Genomic DNA, 8051 nt, shown 5'->3' with positions numbered 1-8051 from the left:
AAGCTCATCTTTTTCACCAACAGAAGTTGATCCAGTAAAATACATCACCTCTCCCATCTTGTCTCTCTGCACTCTAGTGTCAGTCAATGTGCTGGCAACTGAAGTCTCCCATTATCACCGTTTGATCAGACTTTGTAATCTCTTGATATCCCCCAACACTGCAGTGACTCTCCTTTTCCTGACCAGGAGCTTGGGAGTGTGACCCTTCTAGCTTATTGGTGATCTTGTGATTTGGGCCTCTTCAAACAGAATTTTTATCTCAGTAGCTTCTACATCCCTGCTCTCAGTGGGATGGGTGTGTCTATGGCTGAGTGTATTCTGAGAAACTCAACAACTGGGGATGATGGTTTCACTTTCAGGTTTGCTCATTTCCTTCTCTGAGGAGATTCTGTGTGAAGGCGTTGGAGAAAGCACTGAAGTTTTCTGAACTCTCCTGCCTATTAGAGCCAGGGAATCTGTCCACCAGGTAAGAACCGAGGCAAATATCTTGTCAGAAATGAATTATCTTGGCTTGTACAAACTTCAGAATTCTTTGTTTCGTCCTTTTCTGGTCTCCAGGAGTGTGTCTGAGCCTGTCAGCCCTGGGACTGGCCTGTTTTCTAGGGCCTCAGGGGTGGGAGCCAGCTGCTGGGGTGTGAATTATCAACAGAAATCTGTGGGATAGGTGTTGAGTGCTGCTAAATTGCCTTTTCTCTCCACTGTCAAAATTCTATTATTTCACTGAGCCGGAGAGTGTGTGTTTAGTGTCAGATGGCTGGAAGCTTCTGGGTGTGGAAGGGCCTGGATTTTTGTGGTCAGCAGTATGATTCAAAAATCCATTTCATTTGCTGCTATTTCTGTGTCTGCTGATCATTCTCATGCCCTTGGGGGTTTGGACTGAGCCAGGTTCATTAGGACTTTGTGTCCTGATTAGAGAAATGAGTCGTGTGTCTGTGTCTCCTCCTCTGCATTAAGAATATCGTTTACTCCAGCCCATTGGCTTTGCTGTGTCTTCAATTAAATGTCTGTTTGGTTTTTCCCCTACCTGGTTTCTTTTCATGAATGAGAATTGCTCCATTTTTGCTGAGTTTTTAGCTCAGAGATTCTTTCTTTGTACACAGTTTTTCTTATTTATCCTGAATTTCATGTTCCAAAGCTATTAAAATATGCTGCCCTCTAGTTGCACCCAGAATCCTCTTCCACCTGACCAGGGCTCACTCCTCCCCTACTAGTCTGGAATCAACTTCTGTCTCCAGGCTGGAACCCCAGCCCCAGTCTCCATTAGATTGGAAATGCCCCATCTCCTGCTGGAAAGAATCCTCACAACCTGCACCCACTGGATTAACCCCAAACACCTTCCTGCTGGGCAAGAACTTGCCTCCCATTCCTAACAGACCAGAAACTCCTGATCCCCTGCAGGGCTAGAATCCCACAGTCCTCTCCTGCCAGACTGGAGCTTCTTCCCCGCTAAACAGGAAGCTCCGCTGCCCCACTGATACCTTTAGACTCTTGTAACTGTTAAGTCCATCGTCTGATTGGCTAAATACTATTTTAATTTCCCTCATATGACCCTCCCACATATAATTCATGGTCTGGAGGATCTCTTGCTCTTGTAACACATGTAAGTTATGCTCTTTTAGACTTTGTTCAGTACGTTTGTTCTGTGACATGTTACTAAGGTGTTTTTAAATACAAAAATAAATAAATAAATCACCTTCCCACGAGGGGGATATTGTGCAGCTGCCTCAGTAGAAGTACAATTATTTGCTGAATAGGGAATAAACCTTCTGTTCCCCAGCCAGGATGAACTTTTGATCCAAGTGGTTAGCCAGATTTGGGTTCTTGTGTGTTGTTCTAGCTAGGAAGAGAGATTGATGATAGAACCTGTGACACTCTGTACCCTATGTGACACCCTGTATCCCTCGTTCACCACTTTTATATGATATATTTTGTACAAAGTATGCCTTATGTGGTATCTTTTGAAAACTCATAATCTGCTGAACATCATTGTCCTGTTACGATGTGTGTAACAACACTGCACGTAAAACTATGAGATTTTACTGTATGGTTATTACTGAAATATGTTATATTTCTGGGTAATGCCAAAAAGCCAGTTTCTCGGAGACAAAAGCACACTTGCATGGCAGCAAGGTGTTAAAGAGCCATTACCTATATAATTGGACATTCACCAGCAGGGGGGAAGGTATTTGCAATTCAGCTGAAGGACAGCTTGCAGCTCGTGTATGCAATGGAACTGCCTGACCCCTTTACCCAGCAAGGATTTTTCCAGCACAAAGAGTTGGAGTATAGGAAGTGGGGAGGGATGTCCCTAGGCACTCCTCCTGCTCTCCTCTCCACCTCTCTTCTTTCTGCTCATGACAACAATGAATACCTAAGGAAACTGAACCAAGGGGAGTGGTCCCAGGCTGGAAGAAGACACAACCTGTGGAATGTATTACAGCTAATGGTGAGACAGCCTGTTTTGCTTTTAGAACTATTAGCCTTGGTAAGGTTTAGGAATTAGTTTGTGGGTTTAGCTTTTTATTTCTTTTGTAACCAATTCTGACCTTTATGCCTCATCACTTATAGTCACTTAAGATCTATCTTTTTCTAATGAATACATTTATTTTTTTGTTTTATCTAAACCAGTGGGTGTGTTTGAAGTGTTTGGGAAACTTTTACTTGAGTTAACAGAGGCTGGTGCACAAACGTTACCCATCATTGGAATGTCAGACTGTCTATGAGCTTATACTGCTCAGTAGAATTCTGAGGATACAGGACACACATTTCTGGGGGGCGAGGCTGGGGTTGGTGGTATGCAGGTGTTGCCCGGTATATAACTCATGAATGGCTGGGCATAGCATTCATGGAGTTGGCTGGGAGTGACTTTGCAGGCTAGTGGCTGTGAGTGAGCAGAGGCCTGGGGGGTTTGCTGTTCAAGCACCCCTGTTGTAGTGCTAAGGGGACACGGCAGCCCAGCAGTTCAGATTGCACCTAGGGAATGTCACAGAGCCAGGTATATTCTTTGATGCCGTCTTATTTATTTACAAAGAATGGGCGATGGGGATGGATCACTTGGTGATTCCCTGTTCTGTTCATTCCCTCTGGGCACCTGGCACTGGCCATTGTCGGAAGACAGGATACTGGGCTCGATGGACCTTTGGGCTGACCTAGTATGGCAGTTCTTATGTTCTGTTTCCCTGAACACAATAGGAATAAAACACCAGGAGACAGTTTCTTGCTGTTCCAATCCCCTTTCCAGCCAGCACTCTGTGCCCAAAGATCTCTCTCTCTTAGCTTTCTCTCAGGAGCACTGTGACCTCTGTTGGTTAGCCCATCAAGCCGCTAGGGGACGGTGGGGAGCAACTGGCCGGCCTGGGTCACGCCGGCAGTCGCTAGGGAATTAGCGGAAGGAGGGGCACTGGCAAGAGCCTCTAGTGCGCCTCTCAGGCAGGGGAGCGCTGGCAAGAGCCTCTAGCGCTGTAGGGGTTCTGCTCCCCGAGGCGGGTTGACCGGGGTAGGTGAACGCAGGCCCACCCAACTCCACTCCGTTCCAGCCCAGGGCCCTGACAGTGGCGGGGCGAGGATCCCAGCACTGTGTCAGTGGGGTCCTTCCGCAGCACACTGACTGAATAGACTCGCTGCACTGTGCAGTTCTGTCCCTGGGCTACTTCCTACTCGGTCGCTCGAGTGAGTCCCTCCAGTCCCTCCAGCTCCTCCGGGTACTCAGGTGCTGGCAGCTCCAGGTCCCCCTCCACCTCAGGCTCCTCCAGTTCCTCCAGGTACTCGGCAGCGGGCAGCCCTGGTAGCCCCAGTCCTTCCTCCAGATCAGGTTTCCCCTGGTCCAGAGCCTCTTCTGGTGCGGCAGCAGGGTCTGAAGGGAGCAGCCAGCAGCCAGCGTCTGCCTCCCTCCCTGGTGCTGCCTTGACTGGGCTAAGGGCCCCGCCCTTTGTACTTCCTGTTCCACCCCTCCCCTTCCTGGGGGTGGAGTAAGCTTGGCCTGGCTCCGCCCACTCAGACTGAGAGAGCGGCTCTTTACCCTCAGGTTCGGAGGGAAGCCACCCTGGCTCCCTACATACCCCACCCCTCAAATCCAGGTCCCTACCCTCCGATCTGGCATCCTCACCCTCCCCAAGGCGGGATAGAAAGTCCTCATTGGCATTGTCCCGTCCCGCCCGATGGCGAATCGTGAAGGCGTAGGGCTGTATAGCGAGATACCAACCCAGAAGCCGGGCATTGGTATCCTTCATCTTATTCAGCCACTTCAGGGATGCATGGTCCATAACTAGTATAAAGGGGACCCCAAGGAGGTAGTAGTGGAGGGTGTCAACAGCCCACTTAACAGCTAGGGCCTCTTTCTCAATGATGGAGTAGCTCCATTCCCTGGGGAACAGCTTCCGACAGTGGTAAACAATAGGGTGTTCCTCCCCGTCCACCTCCTGTGAGAGGACTGCCCCAAGCCCTACTCCAGAGGCATCGGTCTGAACGATGAAGTCACGATGAAAGTCCGGGCTGAAGAGTACTGGCTCACTACACAGTCACCCTTTGACAGTTTGAAAGGCCTTCTCACAGTCGTCAGACCAGCACACTCGGCGGGGCTATCTTTGGTCAGGAGCTCCGTCAGAGGGTCAGTAATGGTTGTGAAGTGGGGTACGAACTGCCAGTAATAACCAGCTAAGTCCAGGAATTGACGCACCTGCCTCTTTGTGGTCGGCACCTGACATTCCTGGAGTGCTTGGACCTTCCCGATGAGGGGGCATACCTGCCCCCGGCCCAAGGTGTACCCCAGGTAAGTGGTTTCCTCCTGGCTGATTCGGCATTTTTTTGGATTAGCCGTGAGCCCGGCGGTGCGGAGGTCCCGGAGGACGGACGCTACTTGATTGAGATGTTCCTCCCAGTTGCTGCCATTGATGACCACATCGTCCAGGTAGGCCGTGGCGTACTTGGTGTGTGGTTGCAAAATCCGATCCATCAAGTGCTGGAAGGTTGCTGGGGCCCCATGGAGGCCGAAAGGCATCTGGGTAAAATGGTGTAGCCCTGAAGGGGTGGCAAATGCTGTCTTCTCCTTGGATCAGGAGTCCAAGGGGATCTGCCAGTACCCCTTTGTGAGATCTAACATGGTGATATAACAGGCCTCCTCAAGCCGGTCAAAGGAGCTCGTCGACGCGGGGCATTGGATAGGCATTGAACTTCGAAATGGCATTGACTCTCTGGAAGTCAATGCAAAACCACTGGCTCCCATCTGGCTTTGGGATGAGGACGACAGGGCTCCGCCATTTGCTCTGGGAGCGCTTAATAACACCCAGCTCCAACATTGCCTGGACTTCCTCCTCTACGGCCTCCCGCAGTCACCTAGGAAATGGCCGGGTTGTCTCTCGGACCACCACCCTGGGGTTGGTCTGGATCGCATGGTAGGCAAGTGTAGTCCGCCTGGGTTTTGTGGTGAATGTCTTGGGGAATGCCCTCACTAAGCATAGGACCTGTTCTCAGTGCTTGGCAGTGAACGTCTCTGCTAGCTGGGGCTCACCATTATCTGACTCCTCGGGGGGTTGTGGCCCGATGTCTGGTTTAGGGGATATGGGGCAATTAGTAGCCCTTCCCGTTCCCTCCAGGGTTTTAAGAGATTTACATGATAAATCTGTTTTTCCTTACGGTTGCTGGATTTCATAGGCAACAGGTCCCATCTTGCGGAGGACCTCGTACAGGCCTTGCCAGCTGGCAAAAAGTTTTGTTTCCTCTGATGGGAGCAGGAGGAGAACTCAGTCCCCTGGCGCAAATGATCGGGCCTGGGCGCCCCGATTATAGTGCTGCTCCTGGGCTCTTTGGGCTGTGTTTAAGTTCTCCCTCACAAGCTCACCTGCCCGTGCCAGCCGCCCCTGCAGCTGTAAGACGTATTGTAAGAGACCCTGTGTTGTGGACAGGGTGCATTCCCAAGTTTCTCTCAGGAGCTCCAACACCCCACGGGGTCGTCGCCTGTAGAGGATCTCAAATGGGGAGAACTTCGTGGAGGCCTGTGGAACTTCTCAAATTGCCAGTAGTAAAGGGGGGAGCAGTTGATCCCACTGACGGAGGTCCTGGGTGGGGAAGCATCGCAACATTCCCTTCAAGATCCGGTTAAAACGTTTGACCAACCCATCAGTCTGGGGATGGTAGACTGAGGTCTGCAGTTTCTTAATCCCTAGCAGGGCATATACCTGACGGAACAGCTTAGAGGTGAAGTTGGTCCCTTGATCAGTGAGTATCTCCCGAGGGAGGCCTACCCTGGGGAAGATCTTCACGAGCTCCGCCACGATAGTGTGGGCAGTGATACTTCTTAAGGGGATGGCCTCGGGGAAGAGGGTGGCGTAGTCCATGAGGACAAGGATATATTGATAGGCCGCCTTACTTTTTGGAAAGGGCCCGACCAGGTCCATCACTACCCACTCAAATGGAATGCTCATGTTTGGTAATGGGACCAGGGGGGCCTTCCAGACCCCGGCCGGCGCAGTGTGTTGGCAGTCCAGGCACGACACACAGTAATCTTTCACCTCACGGAGGATGCCAGGCCAGAAGAACTTGGCCAGGACCCTAGCCGCAGTTTTCTCCGGTCCTAAATGGCCTGCAGCCGGGATATCATGGGCCAGCTTCAGGATAGCCTGCCGATGAATGCGGGGAACCACAAGTTGGGTCCAGACCTCTTGGGTTTGAGGGTCTCGATCAACGTGGTAGAGCCGATCGAGATTGAGTTCAAACCTAGGCCACTGGATAGCCCACTGGGCCTCCACGACCTCCCCATCCACCTGTGCCAGCTGTGTACACCAGGGAGCGCCGGGCCCATCCGCCCTCTGCGGCCAAATTGACGGCCCCATGGAAGTCGTTGGGACCCACGTTATTGGTCTAATTGATTCAGGCTGTGGGAAGACTCTTGTCCGCCAGGCGCTCCTCCTGGGGAGGTACGGATTCAGTGTATACATGGAGATGTGAAACCGTACCCCAAGGTTCAGGTCCCGATCATGGTGAATGGAGCAACTCAGTTAATGAACGTGGCAGTGGCCCCATCCCTTGCCTATCCGGTTATTCTGGGCCACGACTGGCCAGACTTCATGGAGGTGCTCCGATCCCTACTCCTGGAAGAGGCATTTGAGGGAGCTCCCGCTGAGACAGAAACAGACCCCAATGCGAGGGCCGACCCCAGCGTTGCCCCAGTTCTCAGATCCGGGCAGGACGGCCAGGAGATGGAGGGCCCCCCTTTGGACCTTGTGGACTTTAGCCGAGGTCGGTGCCGCAACACCCACGCCCTCCTCCTGAGTCGGGAGGATGTGCACAAATTGCTCAAGGATGACCTGTTCCGTCACCTCGGCTGCTGTTCGACACTCAGGTTGTAGCCACCGACAAGCTGCGTCCGGTGGATAAACCTTTCCCCGAAACCATCGCTGAAATGTCTTGGGGATGATGTTGAAGGCATCCAAGATAGCCGCTTTCACTCGAGCATAAATGCGGGCGTCATCATCTGGGATGCTTTTTAAGCGGCCCCCGTCACATAGGGGGCTAGGAGTGTCGCCCATTGGTCCAGTGCCCAACTGTCCACTGCAGCAACCTGCTCGAAGGTCACCAAATAGGCCTCCGGGTCATCCTCAGGCCCCATCTTGGCCAGACGGATTGGTGGAGAAGTGGGGGTTGGCATAGCCCTCCCCCGCCCCGGTTGAGCCCCCCAGGGCCCAGCCACAGGCTGGAAGCCTTGGTTTTGTTGTTCATGGTGCTGGGCCCCCAAGGTTTCAAGTAACTGCTGCTGGTGGGTGCCCAGCTGCTGTATGAGTTGTTGCTGCTGCTGACTCGGCCAGGAGCTTGATAAGCCTCTCCATCCTAGGGGGCTTCAGAGGCCTCCTCGCTCTAATCCCTTCCGGCAGGGATAGGGGTCGCTGCTCGCATACTCCACCACTTGTGACCTGTGTCGGTTGACCTGCCGAGCCGCTAGGGGTGGTAGGGAGCTACTACCTCACTGGCCGTCCTGGGTCACGCCTCTGCCACTGGGGAATTAGCAGCGGGAAGGGCACCGGCAAGAGTCTGTAGCTCCCCTCAGGCAGAGGAACGCC

The 8051-nt window shown here is 52.5% G+C and overlaps 1 protein-coding gene across 2 annotated transcripts in view; it reads left to right on the top strand.

Annotated features, from left to right (window-relative positions):
* The first annotated feature begins 359 nt into the window (after window positions 1-359).
* Window positions 360-8051, top strand: part of LOC101931834 (uncharacterized) — a 115646-nt gene continuing 107954 nt past the window's right edge. The window contains exon 1 of one of the 2 annotated variants that reach the window (XM_065586430.1): window positions 360-466. The gene's annotated coding sequence lies outside the window, so the exon portion shown is untranslated. The remainder of the gene's footprint in view (window positions 467-8051) is intronic. The other variant, XM_065586431.1, reaches the window with a different exon arrangement.

This window comes from Chrysemys picta, chromosome 2 (genome assembly GCF_011386835.1).
Source record: "Chrysemys picta bellii isolate R12L10 chromosome 2, ASM1138683v2, whole genome shotgun sequence".
NCBI classification, from domain to species: domain Eukaryota; kingdom Metazoa; phylum Chordata; order Testudines; family Emydidae; genus Chrysemys; species Chrysemys picta.
Note: the sequence above shows the minus strand (reverse complement) of the source record. Positions and strands in the feature narration are given on the sequence as shown.